We start from the raw sequence: 20,572 nt of genomic DNA, 5'->3' as shown, positions 1-20,572 counted from the left end.
GGGAGTGTGTGTCAAACACACAAATCAACCATAAGACATTTGAGCCATACACACTCAATCGTAGTTGTGAAGATTGTCATGTACTCAACCTCACAACTGGAAGTGACCATAGTAGGTTGCTTCTTGCTCAACCATGATATGCATGATCTGCAAAGCATGAAACAAAAACCACTTGTGGACACTTACGTGTCAATAAAAACAAACCAATCTAAGTTTAAAAAAACATGAAAATCTGGCGGCAATGATCCCCCCTTGGGGTAAAACAACCCAAGATGTAAAATGCAACTCAAGTAGCAAAAGATCCACTTTACAGCCTGCCAATGCTTAAATCCTGGGGTATGCATAAATCTGTTGACCTGTTGTGAGACTGCAAACTGAATATCCGGCCTCATGTTGCATACATAAATAAGGCATCCAACAATAGTTTGGTAAAGAGTGACATCGTCAGGATCACCAACATCATGAAGAACATGTTTCCATGGGAGTGGCAATATGTTTTGCAATCCTTAAGTCTAAACTTACACAACAGTTTCTCTATCTAGCTTGTCTAGCACAAAGCAAGACCACCATCACACTGCTTAAACTATGTTCCCAAGTAATGATGCAACAGCCCCAAATCTTACATCTTGAAAGTAGCATTCAAATCAGCCTTAAATTCAGCAATATGTGCCTCATTTGAACAAGTGATCAGCAAATCATCCACCTATAGAACAACAATGAGAAGTACATTGCCCGCACCCTTTACAAACAAAGTGCTTTCTATTGGATTGTTATGAAAGCCTCGTTTAACAAAATGAGTGTATGCTTTCACTGTAAGAGGAAAAATTGAGAACCTCGTTGTTATAACCACGGATTAACAAATGAAAATGCAGAGAGAAAACATTGCGTTGGCGACACGATAATAGTTGTAGATATATATCTGCGACTATAACCGCGTCTATTGTTGAGCCTATTATCGCAAATATTACCGATGTTCTGCTTTTAAAGAATAAAGGTGCTCATTTGGGCCATCCAATTTTGGGTGGCCCAAATGAGCACCTTTACTTTTGACTTGAATAAAACATATGAAACATTAATTGCATTTTAAAAAGTGTATAGGAAAAAAGAAACAATAGACTTTGAATATACTTTACCTTGACAATTTAAAGTACAAAAGAGCAATTATTTAAAAAAAATTACAAATAAGATCAAAATTTTAGTGGAGTTGTATATACATGCAGTGCTCATAGAGTTGTTTTTGTGCCACATTTGCACTTTACAAGAAGACTACAAAAAATTAACTATCTGTCCAAGTCCGCATTCTCCTCCTCGTCCTTGTCCATAGGTACATACGTTTGATCACCCTAACTCTAAATTAACCAAAACCAAATTAAACAAATCAATAATTTAAATCATTTATACAATATGATTTGCCCACACTTACCACCTGTAGAAATCCAACTGCTCAGTCAAATTGCTAGCGAGAGATGTGATGGTTTCAACAACCATCACCAAGTATCAAATTATATGTGTCGCTCTCGATACTTGACCATCTCTCTGGTCGAGTGACTCAGAGTGATATTTTTCTAAGTTAGCAACAACAAGAGAAATTCATAAACTTCAATATTTTTTCAATTGGTTTAGGTTCCAATTCAAGAAAACATACATATTTGTCCTTCCAAGCTGCTTTGCCTCCCGAACCATAGTGTCTAAGAGTTTTTCTAGCCCAAGCATCGTACTATTGAATATTAGACAAGCCCGTTGTAGCTTGTTTGTCCTTTTATTGTGTTGCCGACTCCCACTCCGTATCTGCCATGTTGTCCCCACGATAGCTTCTGTCTGAATTTACGACCTGTTGGCAGCTGCATGCCATATACTTGATTGCTTATTTTTCAAATTTATATTAATATAGCCCTCCAACCACTATGCTAGAAAAGGCATTTGAAAATTGAGCATGCAATGCTTCGTCATTGTAGCGTGCATGATCGGATGTTGGTCTCTAAATTTTACAATATAGTTCTTACATGTTGAGTGTATAAGAATCTAAAGATTGTGTCAAAACACCCTGCCCTATGCTATACCAAATTCCACTTTGCCGTCATACTTTACTATTTAGTAGCACCCATGCATGTCTAGCATGAGTGTGTCAGTGTTCTGGTCATCTACATCTAGAGTGATACACTCTGAAATAGGGGATTGTGTCTCCCCTCCACTACCAAAACAAGTAAAGCCACAGGATCTACAGTCGCTCCGCCTCTCATAGTGCTTGCTTCCCTGAGGCAAATGTCAGCACGCGTTGCCAAAAGAAGCTCGTCGACCAGCTCTGGACTATCAACAATGCTCGGGTGAAGCACGATTTGAAATGGCATGGGGCCCTATGATGGAAGGGGAGTAGGTTGGTAAGAAGGGACCATAGAGGGAGGTGACATTGGTGCAAGGCTTTGGACATAAGGAGTCCCCCTCCTTAGCTCCCCCATGGCATGGTCTACTAAGAAAAATTGTAGGCCACAAGCTGCTGCTGAGTGTAGCGGCCAAACAATCCCTCCGTCGAACGAAGGTACTCGTCTTGCAAAGAGAGTGTGTGTTGGAGGTTTGGATCTACCATTGGTGGAGGAAACTGGGTAGATGGACCGGCACCTCCATAGGTATAAGAGGGCCATGAGTGCTCAAGATTTGGGTCCACTGGAGGCGACATTCACCCTGGTTGGGAGTCCATCTTGAACATGAACCAACCAAAGGAAGAATGTCTCCGTTGCTCCCTAGTAGGTGGTCTCTCATTCGACATCTACATTAAAGGTAGGTATCTATCTTGTCATTGTCTCTACAGCAAGAACTTATTTTACTACAATGTTAACTCTTTATATCCTAACGTTATGACAAAGCCAATGCCCAATGGAAAACCTATATGGAATGGTAATTTGAAAGGTTTCCCTCGTTCTTCACTTCTTTCTACCTTAAGTCAAGAGATAGATTTATTAGATAGATTTTATTATCGTCCTCGAAGGTCAAATATGACCTATGGGACCAAAGTTACATGTGATGTAGTATGTGTATGGCTGATGAGTGACTCTCGATGCTCCAAAATTGTAGTGATGAGAGTCGCAATGGAGAGCCCACACTTTGGCTGGGAGAGGAAAGTGTGTAGGTCTAAGTTATGGCTGAAAATATGAGAGAAGCAAGTTCGGATGTGATCAAAAGCTGAGCACTCTAGTAGTGTGTGGTACTCAGACTCTCGAACTTGCAATGAGCATAATGTGCACAATCGACTTGACTCTTCTCCATTGCCCCAACGCCCTATCTCGCATCGAAGGAAATGGGAGCTAAGCCGAATTGCTGCGATAGTGCGTATCACGGACAAGGGAATAGGCTCAAGCATGTAAGTGTGAGTACGGTTTCCTCTCTCAGCGAAGAACATGGTTTTGTAGTTGGGGGCAATATAGGTGGTGTAATGTATGAAGCGTGACCCACCGGATTTCTCCCAAGCCGTAATACATTGGCGTTGTAGAAAAGCTTCATTCACTTGAGAGTCAATTGAAGCATCATGTAGCAAGTGTAATGCATCCCATCTCCCAAACCACTTCTTTATGTCTTGCATCCATCCCGTGCTCAAGATCTTGCTTTTATGCGTCTTTTGAACTTTTTTGCTTGCTTCCCATGCAATTGTAGGAAGTCGATGTGAGGGGTTTTGACGCATCTTTATCATGTACTCCACAACCCTTTCCATGCCCATAACCTCAATTGGAAGAGATCCCGACTCAAGAAGTAGGAGCATATATGGTGTTTGTGTCTTAACTTGGAGAAAGTTTGTAAGAAAACGCTTTTGGACATTCTCAAACTCTTTCCAAGTAGACTTTGAGATGCTCCCGCCCCACACTTCAACTCCATAAAGAAGAACCGGTGTCACCAATGCATCAAAAAGATACTTCTTGAGAACCCAACACTTGATGTTTCCCGCATTACACATGTTCTCAAATGCATAATATGCTCTCTTTCCCGCTTCCAAACGACGCATAGCACATTCCTGCCACTTGTGATTGGATGGAACCTCAAGGCCAAGGTACTTAAAGCTCTCAACAACTTCAAGTGTCTCCTTGTTGTACACAATGCATGGCTTCTCCTTATGGTTGGTTTTCACAAGCATAACCTTTGTTTTGGATTGATTTACAATCAGCCCACTATGCAAGCAAAAGTTCTCAAGGACAACCATAAGCTTTTGTGCATCTTCTAAAGTGTGTGCTAGAAGCACTACATCATCCGCATACAACAAAAGCATGATTACCGCATTGCAAATAGTGACCTCTTCAATGCCTTCTTCTTGCATAAAGTCAAGTACCATTTGTTCCAATTGATCGATGCATAGACCAAAGAGAGTTGGTGACAATGGACATCCTTGTTTAACCCCAATAGTGCTTACAAAAATTTCTGAAATTTCTCTTCCCATGCGCAATTGACAAATCACCTTCTCATAGATTCGAGAAACCGCAAGCATAAACTCACTTGGCACTTGGAGTTCTTCCATCCTTCTCCACAAATTGTTACGTGGAATCATATCAAAGGCTTTCTTAAAGTCCACAAAACAACAATACAATCGCTTGCCTTTCAACCGACTTTCCTCCATGAGAACACGAAGAGTGACAAGATGATCAATGGTGCTATGGCATCGACGAAAACCCGCTTGTCCCTTTGCACGCTTGTCATTCTCTTCAGCCCAATCACTCAATTTCATCTCCATTATGCACCCAAACAACTTTGCCATAAGAGACCCAATCATTATAGTCCGGTAGTTGCTTACATTCTTTACATCCCCTCCTTTATGCAAAGGCTTAACCCAATTAGTACTCCAATCATAAGGCATACCATGTTGAAGTGCAAGGTTGAACATATCACACATCCACTCATGGGTAAAATCTCCCGTCCATTTGATCATCTCCGGCTTGATACCTTGAAGATCTCCCGCTTTGCGAGTGGCCAACTTTTCAAGCCCACCGCATACATCCTCAATAGTAAAAAAAGACGGCATACATGGGAGTGAACCATAAAATGGCATTTTTTCAGTATTTTCTTGTTCATATAATTGCCTACAATGTGTGTACATATCCACTAGACTCAAGTTACCAAAATTCTCAACCCGCTTGCCTCTCAAGTTTCTCCAAAATCTTCCACATGCATGTGCCTTTTCTTGGACTTGAAATTCTTGTTGCTTTACTTCCCATCTTCTTCTCTTCTTTTGAATCAATGCCTTGTATGTATGCAAATGACTTTGATAGTTGTCTTTGTCCATAGTTGCATCAAGCTTTATCAAGGACTTTCGAGCATCTTGACATTCTTTATCAAACCACCTTTTGCGTGATCTATCTTTGTTGATACCATGGAGATGCTTTATGGCAAAGCATTCTTCCGCACAAGAACAAATAGCTTTCTTGAAAGCTTCCCATTTAGTTTCCAATGGTGCATCACATTGAAGCTTTGTCATCCATAATTTTTGCTCAACCATTTCAATGTACATTGGTGCCCGTTTGAAATCCATACATAGTGATAACTTCTCTTTCCTTTGGCTGAGATTATCATGCTTAGTTGCTTCTCCACATGAAAGGTCAATACATAAGGTGCGATGGTTGGACTCCGGGGTCCATTGACCAAACATAAAACTCTTTATGCGATACATGATGGCTTCAGAGAGTAGCATATAGTCAATCACACTATCCCCATTATGTCTTCTACATGTACATCCATTGGTTCCACTCCACAAAGATACACCATTGGCAATGAGCATACCGTGGAACCAATGGTGAGAGAGAGAGAGAGAGATAACCTAGTTCACTTACTTTTCTTGATTACACCATGTTTCCTCCTCCCCAAAGTGTGTGTCCCCTCTCCGAGAGAGAGAGAGAGAGAGAGAGAGAGAGAGAGAGAGAGAGAATCCTTCTTTGTCGTGGCTTGATACAACGCTTATCCCTCTGATATGGCTTCCCCTTTTGAACTCACGGCAAGAGAGAGTGTTAGGACATCTTACACACATATATACTATTAGACCTAAGTAGGGGCTAGTAGTGCCAATGGTCTAATAGCACCTCTTTAGATATCATCACAATCTCAATTGTGGTAGAACCAAGGGTACATTGCGGTAATCCATATATGAGTGGACCATAGACCGCAATTCCACGATTTAAAAGGGACTATACCCAAGAGGAAGTGTTAAATCATCCGGTGCCATTCTCCCTTGCTTAGAGTGTGTTTTATTTGCAAGCTTCCAATTTCGAGCTTTTGCAATTGAAACTAGTTTTGTGAGCTTCTTGATTTTAGATTTAGAGCCTTTTCTAACGACACAAAAAATTAATTCAAAACACAGAGATCAAAATATTATACACAACAAAAAACATCTATCATTTTTAAGCAATTTGGCTAAAGATTTTGAGTCTCTTTCAACAATACACACCAAGAACATCTCCAAGTTTCCAAAAGCCATAGTTTTGAGCTTGTACAATTGTCTAGATAGATAAAGGAATTCAAATAAAGTCACACTGGTCTACAAAAGCCACTCCACATCGAATATATAAGAGAAATCTCCCTCACTACATACATGTACACAACATTCTCCAAGATTTAGGTTCACTACACCACAGGCTTTATCTTGCATGTTTGCCCCAATACAAATGCTAGGTCTATGGGAGTTAGTGCAGGCTGATGAATGACCATGTGATCTTCTGGTTGAAGCCCTAGAATATGCACATACACATAGTACATGTGCTTACATGCCAAAAATGCTTTATGTGAAAATTGTCTCTTCTGAAAATAGGGATAGGTGCAATTAGGCTCTACCTTAATGTGTACATCATAACAACTCTCTGTCAATACCCAAAAAACTATGTGTTGGTCGCTTTCTAGTTTCTCATCCAAGAACGTTGCAACCATACTTGCAGCTGACTCCAATCTCTTTTGTGCTTCTTGGGAAATACCATGTCTCCACTTGCGCTTCCTGCTACTGGAGCTTCCTTGTGTAAGGACAGCATTTGTGTTGTTCATGCATTGTAGTGGTGTTGAAAAATCTGCAAATTGAAATCCACTTTGTACCAAACTATCACTCTCTTCCTTTGATAAGTTTGTACCAATATCCACTTTGTACCAAACTATCACTCTCTTCCTTTGATAAGTTTGTTCCAATATCCACTTGCCAGAAAGTAGGAATGTCTGGTGAGAATTTAACTTGCCTCTGTACTTTTTGTGTGTGGCCAACTTCAAAATTACAGCACCAATATCCACTGTGCAACTATCTTGTCTTTAAAAGTTCTCTCAGAACCAAAAACAGGGAGCAACCATTCCCACTTGACGGCTCTGTAATTTGTTACCACAACTTTTCTTCCCTACCATTGAAACATTTCCACATGCAATTGGCTGGCATCCTTCATAAATCCCACTCTCGCGGGCAACTTTGACCTCCTGAATACACCTTATTGAGTTCTCCCCAGGCTGCACTAGAATGCTCTCTCCTGCTTCACAGTCAGTGACAACATATACTTCTTCATTATCCTCTCTATCAAAATGTATACTCCGTGGTCTCCCTTTGGTTTTGCATTGTCTTGCTTCCATTACATATCCAAGCTTATGTGAGCTTTTACCGACTGAACTAGTTTTCTTCCTCCGTTGTACGGTCTCTTTGTCACCTTCCATCATAGGCTCCTCATACAAAGGACTAAGAGCAACCAAGCCTTTTAAGGTACTCGCAAACTGAGTTGGATTTGGAGATTCTCTGCGTTTGGAGCTGGCCATCATTGCTTCTATGGAAGGACCAGTTCCAATGTATTTGCATGTGGTGTATACCAATTTTGTTCCATTGAATATATGCATTCAAAACATCACTGACACATGCATCATAAAGTGATATTTTACGTTTACCACCTTCACTTGCAAGCCAACTAGCATGGATGCTCTTTGACAAGTTTATGCTCGGTAATTGAGCTTTCTCCCATGGCCGACCTATAAATATAAAATGTGTAAAACCATAAATATGTAAATCTTTGTTTTCATGTATTTAATAAGAACCAAAAAGATTGCTGATATACCATTGTCTTAGAGCTTCCCCAATGAGCAACAACGTTGTTCCCACCAATTAACCCATCTCTCCAAAGCCTTTTTATTATCCCTTGTCACATTTTTCACCCCACCATTCTTGTATTGTGGAAGCTATACGGGAGGCCTCATTTGTAGTCTTTGCTAGGCACCATGCTTCTCACATTTCAATGTGATGCATTTGTCTATCCGTAGTGACATGTTTTTTTGTGTGTTTGTGTAGACTCTGTTCCTAATGGAAAAGACAAGAGTGCTCCCTCCCCTCCATTACATTATGTCGTCCTCCATTGTATATAGCTCGTATTGCCAGCCAATTATCCATGGCTTCATCATACATAAACCCAGCAAGGTTAGTTAGTTCGTGCCCACACCTCTCCATAACTGAGTTTAAATTTCTCCAAAACAAGATTTGTGTATCTTCATCTTCTTCTTTACATTCACATATTGCTATCACCTGTAATGCTCTCATGCTGTACACATAGAACAAATTTTCAAAAAAAGTTATCTTATAACAAAACATTCTATATATCATATTTTTATAAATTCACTTACCCAGGATCATAAACCGAGCAGGACATAGTTTCCCACCCTTCAATCCGATGAGTATGGTTTAAGTGCACCCAAGATCTACTCAAATCTCCTGTCCCTCCTTGCCTCATTCTATTGGCTAACTCAACTTCAAAAACTGATCCTTTAGTGGATATTTTGAATACGTAGCATTTATCGTCAGGCCCACCCTGGCCTGGAAAACGGCTTCCATGAAAGAAGGGAAAAGCACAATGTTTTTGTAGCATTAGTATATTGTCGTATCCATCATCGACAACTTGACCCTGTTTAGCTTTCTCATTTGACACAATAATTTTGAAGCCCCTATTCTGAACAAGGGGCATCATTTCCTCAAGGAAATGGTTTACATCAGTGGCTTCTATATCATCTTCTCTAGTCAAATATTGAAATAGCATCTGGCGAGCATGTAAGGTTTCCAGTTTCCGAAACCTTCAAAATTGTACTAAGCTTGAAAAACTTAATGGAAAATGCTATTGCAGGACTCCAAACACTAATTATTTTGGTATTTTTGGATTTATAAGCAGAGCTTTACTATGTCTAGAAATTTTCAGAATCTGATTCCGATAAAAACAGGAACAGTTACGGGACCTGGAAAATTACCATGAAAATTTAATTAATAACAAAAATTGAATGGTTTCATTTTAATCATTAGCAAAAGACTTCTTTACACTAAGGTTCTAGAGTTAAATAGGAAATTCCAAATTTCATCATGGAAAATCTGCAAAAATCAAACAGGCAAATTCTGGAAGGTATGGGGTGAGTATGGAAGCTGTGGAAATTGGCCAGAAGCAGTGATGGCTGAAAAATGCGCCATTTTTAAGCTGGGGGGCTGCTTGGACTAGTGTGAAGCTGCCAAAAGCTGCCAGATGCTCAGAAAAACCTATAAATAGGACCATTCTCTTCATATCTTGTCAGACTCGGAGCCTTGCTACTCTCTCTCTCATCTAGAGAGAACACTACGCAGAAATCATTAGAGTTTAATCTCTAATTGATTAACCCTAACGGTAATTAACCTAATCCTTCTTAATTAGCAAGGTTAGATTAAGATAAATTGTTAATAAATCAAAGATTAGGCCTATGCATGCTCCTTAAACCTCTTTAAATTAATTAATCTCTGCTGATTATTGTAATTAAGCTTAGTAATATTAAGCTAATTAATTATCCTATCATATTATGGCTGAAATTAGCAAAATTAACCATGAATTAATGATAAATATATTAATTAAGCTTCGATTAAGATGAGGTAATTATCAGAGTTACATTAGACAGTCATTAAGCTAGGAAAATTATCCTATAATTTTCTGAGTAATTTTCCTAATTAATTATGCAGAATTACTCTGTTTTTTGAGCTATTTAAATAGGGGAAATTAGTAAATTGATTTCAATTGCTATAATATATTTATCAGTGGTTAATTGGGTGCTAAGGAACCCGTGATAATTAGGAAAAACTCAGATAATGAATCTAGCTAATTAATTATGCAGAATTACTCTGTTTTTTGAGCTATTTAAATAGGGGAAATTAGTAAATTGATTTCAATTGCTATAATATATTTAGCAGTGGTTGATTGGGTGCTAAGGAACCCGTGATAATTAGGAAAAGCTCAGATAATGAATCTAGCTAATTAATTAGGTAGAATTACTCTATTTTTTGACCAATTTAAATAGGGGAAATTAGTAAATTAATTGCAATCGCTATAATATATTTATCAGTGGTTAATTGGGTGTTAAAGAACCTGTGATAATTTGGAAAAGGTCAGATAATGAATTTAGCTAATTAATTATGCAGAATTACTCTGTTTTTTTGAGCTATTTAAATAGGGGAAATTAGTAAATTGATTTCAATTGCTATAATATATTTATCAGTGGTTAATTGGGTGTTAAGGAACCCGTGATAGTTAGGAAAAACTCAGATAATGAATCTAGCTAATTAATTATGCAGAATTACTCTGTTTTTTTTAGCTATTTAAATAGGGGAAATTAGTAAATTGATTTCAATTGAATCGAGAACTTTGTCAAAGGTTTATTAGACCTCAAGGAACCTGTGATAATTATGCTACCTTTAGGAAATTAGTTTAATGATTTATTCCAGTAAAATTACTCCAATTTTGGGAAAAATAAAAAAGGGAAATATAGTAAAATAAATAGAAAACCTTTGATATCAATATCAGAGAAGGAATAGACCTTGGAAAATCTATTATAATTATCCTAACCTTAGATAAATAGTTTAGGTACATATTTTGGTCAAAAGTAACCAATTTGTATATAATGGATAAGAAAACTGAAGAAATAAAATTATCTAAGCACCAAAGAATTAAACGAGGTCCAAAACCCTTATTTTTGGATAAACAAGGAAAAATAAATGTTATTCAACAAATCCTCTAATGGATTAAGTCTTTTTATAAGGCCGCCGAGATGGCCCCCAAGAGAACGAGGGGAAACCCATTGACGGAAGATGAAGATACTAGTAACAAACGCAACAAAGCCAATAACGACCATGAAGCAGGGCCTAGCCATAGGCCCACAGAGGAGAGTTTACAGGCACCTGGCCCACAGCAGATGGACGACCAGTCCCAGGTGGTTTTCAATTATGCTATTAATAAGCTTTTAGGATTCAATTTAAGTTAAGCATTGCATACGAAGGTTTAAGAAGGAAAACACTGGCTGAAAAAGGAAGGTAATTTCCACGAAACCCATGATCAATGAGTGTAATTAGGAAAGGAATGATTGGGTTATTACTGGTTGAAATAGGAAAGAAATGTTTGACCATCCTTAAGACAACTTGTCTCAAGACACCTCTGATTCCTTGGAAATATTTTTACTCCAGGTAATGAGTAATGATGGAGATACCATCATGGAGGAGTCGGTTACCTCTGCACGTGTGGAGTCTTTACCCCGTGCTTGTTTATGTTTATGGATAGTACTTTTAAGTTTATCCTAGAGGAACCGCCCGGTTGTATGGGCAACTGGTTTTTGGGCGTATGGGCGCCCGGACTTTGGGTGAAGACTTTTTCCACCCCGGTTATATAAATAAGGAATGGGTGTCGTTTTTCACCCTTGTATAGGTGGTCTTGAGACAAGTTAGTACTGGTCAGTGATACTTTAAAATGACAGTACCTTGTCTTAAGTATAAAGATGTCTGTTTTCTGAAAGAATGCTTTCAATGCTGTCTTCAAGGAATTACTGTGATGGAACATTAAAAGAAACCATTATTTTAAATGTTAAAACAATGTAATAATAAGAAAAAAAAAAAAAATCATGTGTGAGTGCGGGGTGGTAAGTGGGGATTGACTCAGGTTGTCAATCATGGACGGGTGGACCTGATTAGTCAGGTAACTATCCATTCCCGCGCACTAAAACGTGTAGAAACTTCACTTGGATGAGGAATCCACCAGCGGTTGTGCCCTCACATATGTTAGAGGGAAAAAAGCGTTGGTTAAGGAGACCTTAATCTAAAGGATGAAGATTTACGGCCGGAAATGTTGTTTTGGGTCCCGTTTCCATTGCGAGACAGGACTAGGTCTCTTCTAGGGCTATAAACCTAAACCATTGCCAATGGTAAGGGTGAATTCCCTGGAATTTTTCTTGTTAAGGACTTCGACTTTAGTAGGCCTAGAGACCTGTCAACGGTTTCATCCCGCTTTTGGGTGTCGGCGGGTTTGGAGACCTTACAGAGCAACTAGCATTTGTTTTTTTTTAGGACCCCCCTTCTCAATATTTAAAACTGTCTTAACAAGATTGCGTACCTTTTCAAGAGCTGCCCTTCTAGTTCCTTGCTTTACATTGTGGTCATGCACTCCCAAATGGATCACCAAACGTGTTATTGTTTTTTCCTTTGGCATCACATAATAGATCATACACTTGCAAACATTCAAACAAGTGACCGTTATGTCACAATAGTGGCAGGTTATTCCAGATTTACCTTTGCTAGCCGGAGAGCCCATGCTGATTTGTCTGTCCAAATGTCCATGAAAGAAGGCATCATTGTATCTCCTTTCACCAAGGTAAATGAAGGAGTACGAGCGAAAGTGCGACGCGAGAGAGAGTGCGAGAAGAAGAGCACGACGATATGGTGAACTCGCTCTACTGTAATGTGTAGAGCATAGTGAATTCTTATTAGGTTTTTACAAAAGAATATGTGTACATACCTGGCGGCCCTCCCACTTACCTGGGCGACCACATTGGGCTTTATACCCCAACAACCTCCCACTTAAAGTCCAATGTGGTACTTTAAGTGTGAGAGAAGCTACTATACAAGCTAATATACAAGAGATGTAGAGAAGTGATGTACTACCCTACACCTAACTGCTTGCGAAAATGCGCAAAGCTCTCTGAGGGAAATCCTTTTGTAAGTAGATCAGCAGGATTTTCTGTGGTGTGAACTTTGACAAGCTGAAGTTTCTTATCCTCGAGCATTTCCCTGATGAAATGATACTTCACATCCACATGCTTTGTCTTTGAGTGATAAACTGGATTGCGAGCCAATTGTATAGCACTTTGACTATCACAATATAACACAGGCATCTCTTCTTTGATTCCCAAATCTGTTACTATTCGATTAAGCCAAATTGATTCTTTGCATGCCTCTGATGCTGCAACATATTCAGCCTCTGTAGTAGACTGAGTAACACAATCTTGTAATCTAGAACACCATGATACTGCTCCACCAGCCAATGTAAATACATACCCTAACGTAGACCTTCGGTTGTCTAAGTCACCTGCATAATCTGAGTCTGTAAAACCCTTTACACTTAGCTCCTGACTCCCATAGCATATACGCATACTCTTTGTAGCTTTCTGGTATCTCAATATTCTTTTCACTGCCTCCAAATGTTTCTTGCCTGGGTTTGACATGTATCGACTTACTACTCCCACTACAAATGGAATGTCTGGGCGAGTAGCAATCATTGCATACATCAAACTACCCACTACATACGCATATGGAATCTTATCCATTTCAGCATGTTCTTCTTCAGACACAGGACAATCTTGTTTGCTAAGTTTCACATATGGTGGCAATGGAACACTCAATGCCTTTCCCTTCTCCATATTGAAACGTTGCACAACCTTGTCAATATACTCAGTTTGAGATAACCAAATCAACTTCTTTGATCTGTCTCTCTCAATGCGCATACCAAGTATATGACTTGCCTCACCCATGTCTTTCATGTCAAACGATTTTGGCATCTTTGACTTCAAAGCTGAAATTTCTTCCAAGTGCTTGCCAGCAATCAACATGTCATCCACATACAAAATAAGGATCAGCCAACTGCCATCCTTAGCCTTCTTTGTATATAGAAAGTGATCGAACTCACTACGTTTGTAGCCTTGAGAAAGCATAAACTTGTGGAATATATGGTACCATGCCCTCGGTGATTGTTTTAAGCCATAAAGACTCTTTAACAACTGGCATACCCATTCTTCATTGCCTTTCTCAACAAACTGGCATAAAGACTCTTTAACAACTGGCATACCCATTCTTCATTGCCTTTCTCAACAAACCCTTCTGGCTGCTGCATGTAAATTTCCACATCTAAATCACCATGCAAGAACGCTGTCTTGATATCCATTTGGTGCAACACCAAATCTAATATGGCAACCAATGCAAGAAAGCATCTCAATGTAGTCATCTTGACCACCGGAGAGAAGACTTCATCAAAGTCAATCCCTTGTTCTTGCTTAAAGCCCTTGGCAACAAGCCTTGCTTTGTACTTTGGCTGACTATCATGAGCGGTGATCTTATACCTGTAAACCCATTTACAAGGTAGAGCCTTTTTGCCCTGTGGTAATTTAACTAGCTTCCATGTTTGGTTTTTATGCAGAGCTGTCATCTTTGACTGCATGGCCAATTGCCAATTCCCGGAGTCCTTCATTTGCACTGCTTCCTTGTAACATGAAGGCTCATTGCAATCAGTCAACATGACATAGTTCATAGATGGAACAAACCTATCAGGAGGTCGCGTGACACGTCCAGATCTACGCACAATAGGTGGCTCAGGCTCAGCCACAACCTGTGGTTCCACTCTATCCTGTCCTTGCTCCTCTTGAGCCCTGACATTTTGTCTTGCACGTGCAGGTCCATCTTCTTGGAAGACAACTCTTCTAATCTCCTCAACCCTCTCTGGTTTAGAATGATATTTGGATTCATTAAAGTGAACATCATTGTTGCGGACAACCTTTCTGGATTCGGGATTCCAAAGTCTGTACCCCATCTCACCAGAATTACCATAGCCTAGAAAGATGCACTTTCTACACTTTGGCTCAAGTTTGTTCCTAAATTCTTTTGGAACGTGAGTATATGCCTCACAGCCAAAGACTCTGAGATGCTTGTATGAGGGCATTTTGCCTGACCATACCATCTTTGGCACTGAATCCTTCTGCAAAACCTTGCTAGGAGATCTATTTACAAGATGAACAGCTGTTGATACAGCTTCAGCCCAAAACCCATTTGGCAGTTGTGCATTAGACAACATACTTCTGACCTTCTCTTGTATGGTCCTATTTATCCTCTCAGCAACACCATTTTGAGGAGGATTGTAAGGAGCAGTAAGTTCACGTTTTATACCTTTTGACTCACAAAAGTCCTGAAAGGCCTTTGAAACATACTCTCCACCATTGTCAGTGCGTAAGCATTTAAGCTTCTTGCCACTCTGATTCTCTACAAGTGTCACAAACGTTTTGAAAACACTAAACGCTTCATCCTTGTGCTTGAGAAAGTAAACCCATACTTTCCTCGAGTAATCATCTATAAATGTCATAAAGTAAGAAGCTCCCCCTAGAGATAGGTTAGGCATAGGTCCACACAAATCACTATGAACAAGTGCCAACTGTGTATCTCTTCTACTGCTTCTATGCTTATGTGGCTGCTGTGTTTGCTTATCATACAGACAATGTTCACACAATTCAAAATCATTAAATGAAAAGCCAGGCAAATAACCAGAACGAGACAAGATTTCCATTCCCTTCTTGGACATATGTCCTAACCGGCTATGCCACAAAGAAACGTTCGGCTGCTCGGTTACATTGATTACATTTTTAGAGACATTTGATACATAAATCATGTAAAGTCCTCCAGAATTTACTCCATGTGCTACTGTCATAGAACCCTTGGATATCTTCCACATGTTCTGTCCAAAAGTGGTGACGTAGCCAGCATCATCAAGTAAACCTGTGCTGATCAAGCTCTTTGTAATTGCGGGAACATGTCTCACATTCTTCAGCGTGAAAGAAGAGCCATTCTGAAACTTCAATTGAACATCTCCAACACCTAAGATCTCACATGTCTGCCCATTGCCTAGCCGAACATGATCTTTAGTGGTCACATAAGAGGTAAACCACTCCTTGTTTGGAGACACATGAAGTGATGCCCCTGAGTCTATAATCCAGTCACTCAGTGCATTTCCATCAGATGCTGTAAGAAGAGCTGAGTCCATTGTATTCTTCAAGAAGTAGATGTCTCCTGACGCTAGACTGTCATCCTCTGCAACAGTGTTTGTCACATTTATTTCTTGAATCTTCACTGAGGACTTGTTCTTCTTACCATGGTCTTCAGCTTTCTCTTTGCCTTTTTCTGCTTTCCATTCTCTGCAGTCTCTTTTCATGTGACCCTTCTTGCCACAATGGTAGCATTCTATGTCACTCTTGCCTTTAGCACTGCGGGACTTGCTACGAGACTGATTCTTCTTTCCACCTTTGTACTTTTCTTTGGTCCTTCCCCTGACAACTACGGCTGTTCCTTTGCCTTTGTCCATTGTCTTTCTATTGGTTTCTTCAGTAAGCAGACTTCCTTCTACACCTGCTATGTTCAAACCATTTGGAGGTGCAGAATTACTCAAAGCTGTGCGAAAAGTGTCCCAACTTTCCGGCAATGTGATCAACAGGAACATAGCTCTAACAGGTTCATCAAACTTGACACCTTGAGCTGACAACTGACTGTAGCTTGTGTTGAATTCATTCAGATGATTGGACATAGGTGTCCCTTCTTTCATCTTCAAGTCAACAAGCTTCTTAAGCCAGTATACCTGTGAAGCTGCACTCTGCTTCTCATAAAGATCACTCAGCTTTAACCATGCTTGATAAGCCGACATCTCGTCTGCTACATTGAAGTAAACGCTTTCTGCCAAAGTCAGCATAATGGTAGAAAGTGCCAATTCATCCATTTCGCTCCATTCATCTTCGTCCATATCTTCTGGTTTTATCCCCTTGAGCTTTATAGGTTTTATCTGCTTCTTTTGTACCAAAACGTGCCAAATCTGCTGCTTCCACAATGGGAAATTGGTTCCATCCAGCTTCTTGATATTGTAAAGAGCAGTGTCCTGTGATCCAGCCATAGCTACGCTTCACAGTAGTTTACTTTTCTGGGAAAAATTCGGCAGAGTTTCCCCTGTAAACTGACCTCTGAACCAATATCAACCTGTCAAATGAACCAAGAAAGCTTCAGATTCTGCATAAATTTCGGCAGAGTCTCCTTTGTAAAATGGCTCTCGTATACTCAAAAAACAGCTCAAAAAACACTGTCTCTCTGACACTGTAAGCTACGGGTAAACCTGTCCTACACCTGTACTGTCTCTCACTGTCCTGTCACTGTCCTATAAGCATAGAATGCGACAATGCCTCAACGGCAGTAAAGCAAAGATGCAATCCCAACTGTCTAACTCATAGTCAATACATCCTAGCTGCCTATCTAAGGGTGCTCGAGGGATCACTCCAAGACCTGTATCACCGAAAGGATCTCAACATTCGAGAATCCCCCAGCTCAATAAAACCTCACTCGACCCTCAACAAAGGGTGCAGTAAATCTGACAATACATAGACTTCCCACAAAGTCATACATCCACAAATTTCCCACTGTATGTTGTAACCGCTGCGGCGGTTGTTTGCTGCGTGACTCACAGCCAGCAAACCCTCAACAGACATACATCATCTCTGACAATACATCCCATGTGGAAGTACTTGCAATGTCAGGATGAAATCTGGAATATCAAGCAACAAACACAAGCTACCTGATGAACTAGTGGATGTCGCCTACAGTCTGTGTGTAGATGCGCCCATGTCGTATGTGACACGCCTCCAAGAACTGTGAGCCGTCCTTCGATGTGTAGACAGCCACAAATCAACACTCTAGGAGTGTCGATATCCTCAACACCTGCAGTCGTAGGCCGAAAACCCCAAATTTGCAGAGTCGGATCTGCACCCGTCGAGACCACGTAGTCGAAAATGGCCTGCGCAGACCTTTATCGAAGCTGAACGGTGGCCGAGATGACCTCAGAATGCAATTCTGAGAACACCAAGCCCGTCGGGCTTTCCCACAGGATTTGGGGCCGTGTCTTCGGCTGTCTAATTTCACTACAATCAGAGATGGTGACTCTAGCCTCCTGCAGTGCTGCCCCGAGCCCCGATCTGAGCTCTGATACCAGTTGAAGGAGTACGAGCGGAAGTGCGACGCGAGAGAGAGTGCGAGAAGAAGAGCACGGCGATATGGTGAATTCGCTCTACTGTAATGTGTAGAGCATAGTGAGTTCTTATTAGGTTTTTACAAAAGAATATGTGTACATACCTGGCGGCCCACCCACTTACCTGGGCGACCACATTGGGCTTTATACCCCAACAGTAAAAAGGGCATGTCACTCTGCAACATTGAAGGCTTCCAAGACAATAACGCAAACGCACAGTGCAATCTATAGCCATGTTGGCCGATGTTGGGCAAGACCAAAGGTGACCGTGATACTTCTGCTCCATACCAAGCATCCTTTTATTGTTTTGAATTGGAGGAAGCTCAAAATAGACATTGCCATCATAAAAATTTGGAAGTTCATCAACCTTTTTGGGAGGTCCACAAATCTCTAAAAGTTTAGACAGTCTACACACTTTACCTCTCTTTGTCATCCATGAAATGATGGATGTATCCTGCTTTGTATGCTCCATCCCATCTTGTGTGTCTTGAAAGGACTCTATGGACCTAGTTAGTTTTACATTCTCTAAAACAACTGCGTCTGTCCCCTCATCAATATCAACATTTAATTGTGATGTAGTCGATCTTTTGTTAGATGGTGTATCAAGCACAGAAGAATCACCGACTTCTTCACTTGGTGTAGCAAGCACAAAAGAATCTTTGACTTCTTCACTTGTTTCCAAACTGTCAGCTACATAAACAAAGTCATTTGAATGAAGAATGTGGTAAGCGGAGGATAGAGTATGGTCAACAAGGTAATGTTTTTTATCTTCATGATCCCATCTTGGCAAAACTTTGACCCTATACTCTGACCTCCCTATATGAACAATTGCCAGCAAGCTTTCAAAATTAATTAAAGGAGGCAACAAACTTTGAAGAAAATATTCACTAAGCAGAAGCTCTCTATTTCGTAATGAGACTCTGTAATCCATTTGAGCACCATTAATCGTCCATGAAAGCATAGATGTAGTAGTAGCTGTCATGTTAGAGACAAATATGAAAGAATAATACTTGAGGTAAATAGAATGATGAAAAGAGAAGGAACAAAATGTGTATTTGGTACAAAGAAAGAATAAAAGCATTCATCTGCAAGAAATAAATGCATTGATTGAAAACTATTCTAAGTAGATTTGGAATATTTAGTCTTTGAGATTTCAACAATCATAGCCTTTAAGATACATTTGAATCAGCATTTTGTCAAATCCATCTATTGATTTTTAGAGTTGTCAAAATCTTCTCATTAAAAAAATAAAAAATAAAATATATAAAATATGCGATGTTATAAAAATTATATATTGAATAGAATATAGAGTATATATATTGTGTAGGGTATGTTTTATATATCACCAATTAAACACTTCAAAATCAAAATAAACATAGTATATATAGAATATATGATATTTAAGTATATAGTATATATAGTTAAATGCATATTACATCTATAAACTAATAAAAATGGGATTTAAGTATATAGTATATAGAACTACACTAAAATAATATATCTTATTGTAGTATACAATATATTGGTATATTGCATACTACACATATTATAGTTTAGTTTATAGTTAAACTATAATGATATAATATATAATTAATATTATAATTAGGTAATATAATCATAATTACATATATAATAGTACATACTTAATATAGAATCATAGTAGATAATATATATACAGCTATACTTATAGCTATAATATACTTATTAGCTTTAACTAACTATTAACTTATGATATACTTATTAGCTATTACATAGTATACTTATTCCTATACACATACTTATAGTTTTAGATATAATTGCTTAATATAATAGTATGAATATAATAACAATAAGTATAACTTTATGAGTATAAATATAGGTATAACACTATAAACTATAACCATAAGTATAAATATATAGCCATAGTTATAACACTATTACCTATAGCTATAGTTATATTATATACTTATTTTAATATAGTATCTTAATTAGACTATACATATTAGACTTATATTATTAACATTTTAACTATACGTGCTATATAATTATATAATATTAACATATATTGTAATCTTATTATAAAAATATAATGTACTAATTTTTACTACAAGATATATATTATATTAATATTATAAACGTAAATATTATATATTGTATTATTGCTATATAACATATACATTTTATATAAGTATAAATTATAAACATACATCGAATGCTTATTATATCTATTTATATGTATCTATAATATAACATACATTATACTAATAAAATTACTATGTTCGGAATATATAATTAATGTATAATATTATATGTTATTATATCATATTATACTTATAATATAATGTATTATGTAATTATATAATACTATCATATATTGTATATACTATTTAACATTATTATCATATACCAAAATTTTATAACTTCTTCATATAATGATATACTTACCTAATATACGTATACTATATTTTAAACTATATAATATAAAGATTTATATCTTACTTACTATATATTAATGTATGTATACTATATAT

The sequence above is a fragment of the Adiantum capillus-veneris genome, chromosome 27 (assembly GCF_014529385.1).
Source record: "Adiantum capillus-veneris isolate H3 chromosome 27, ASM1452938v2, whole genome shotgun sequence".
Classification (NCBI taxonomy): domain Eukaryota; kingdom Viridiplantae; phylum Streptophyta; class Polypodiopsida; order Polypodiales; family Pteridaceae; genus Adiantum; species Adiantum capillus-veneris.
The sequence above is the reverse complement of the archived record's forward strand: the minus strand, read 5'-3'. Positions refer to the sequence as shown.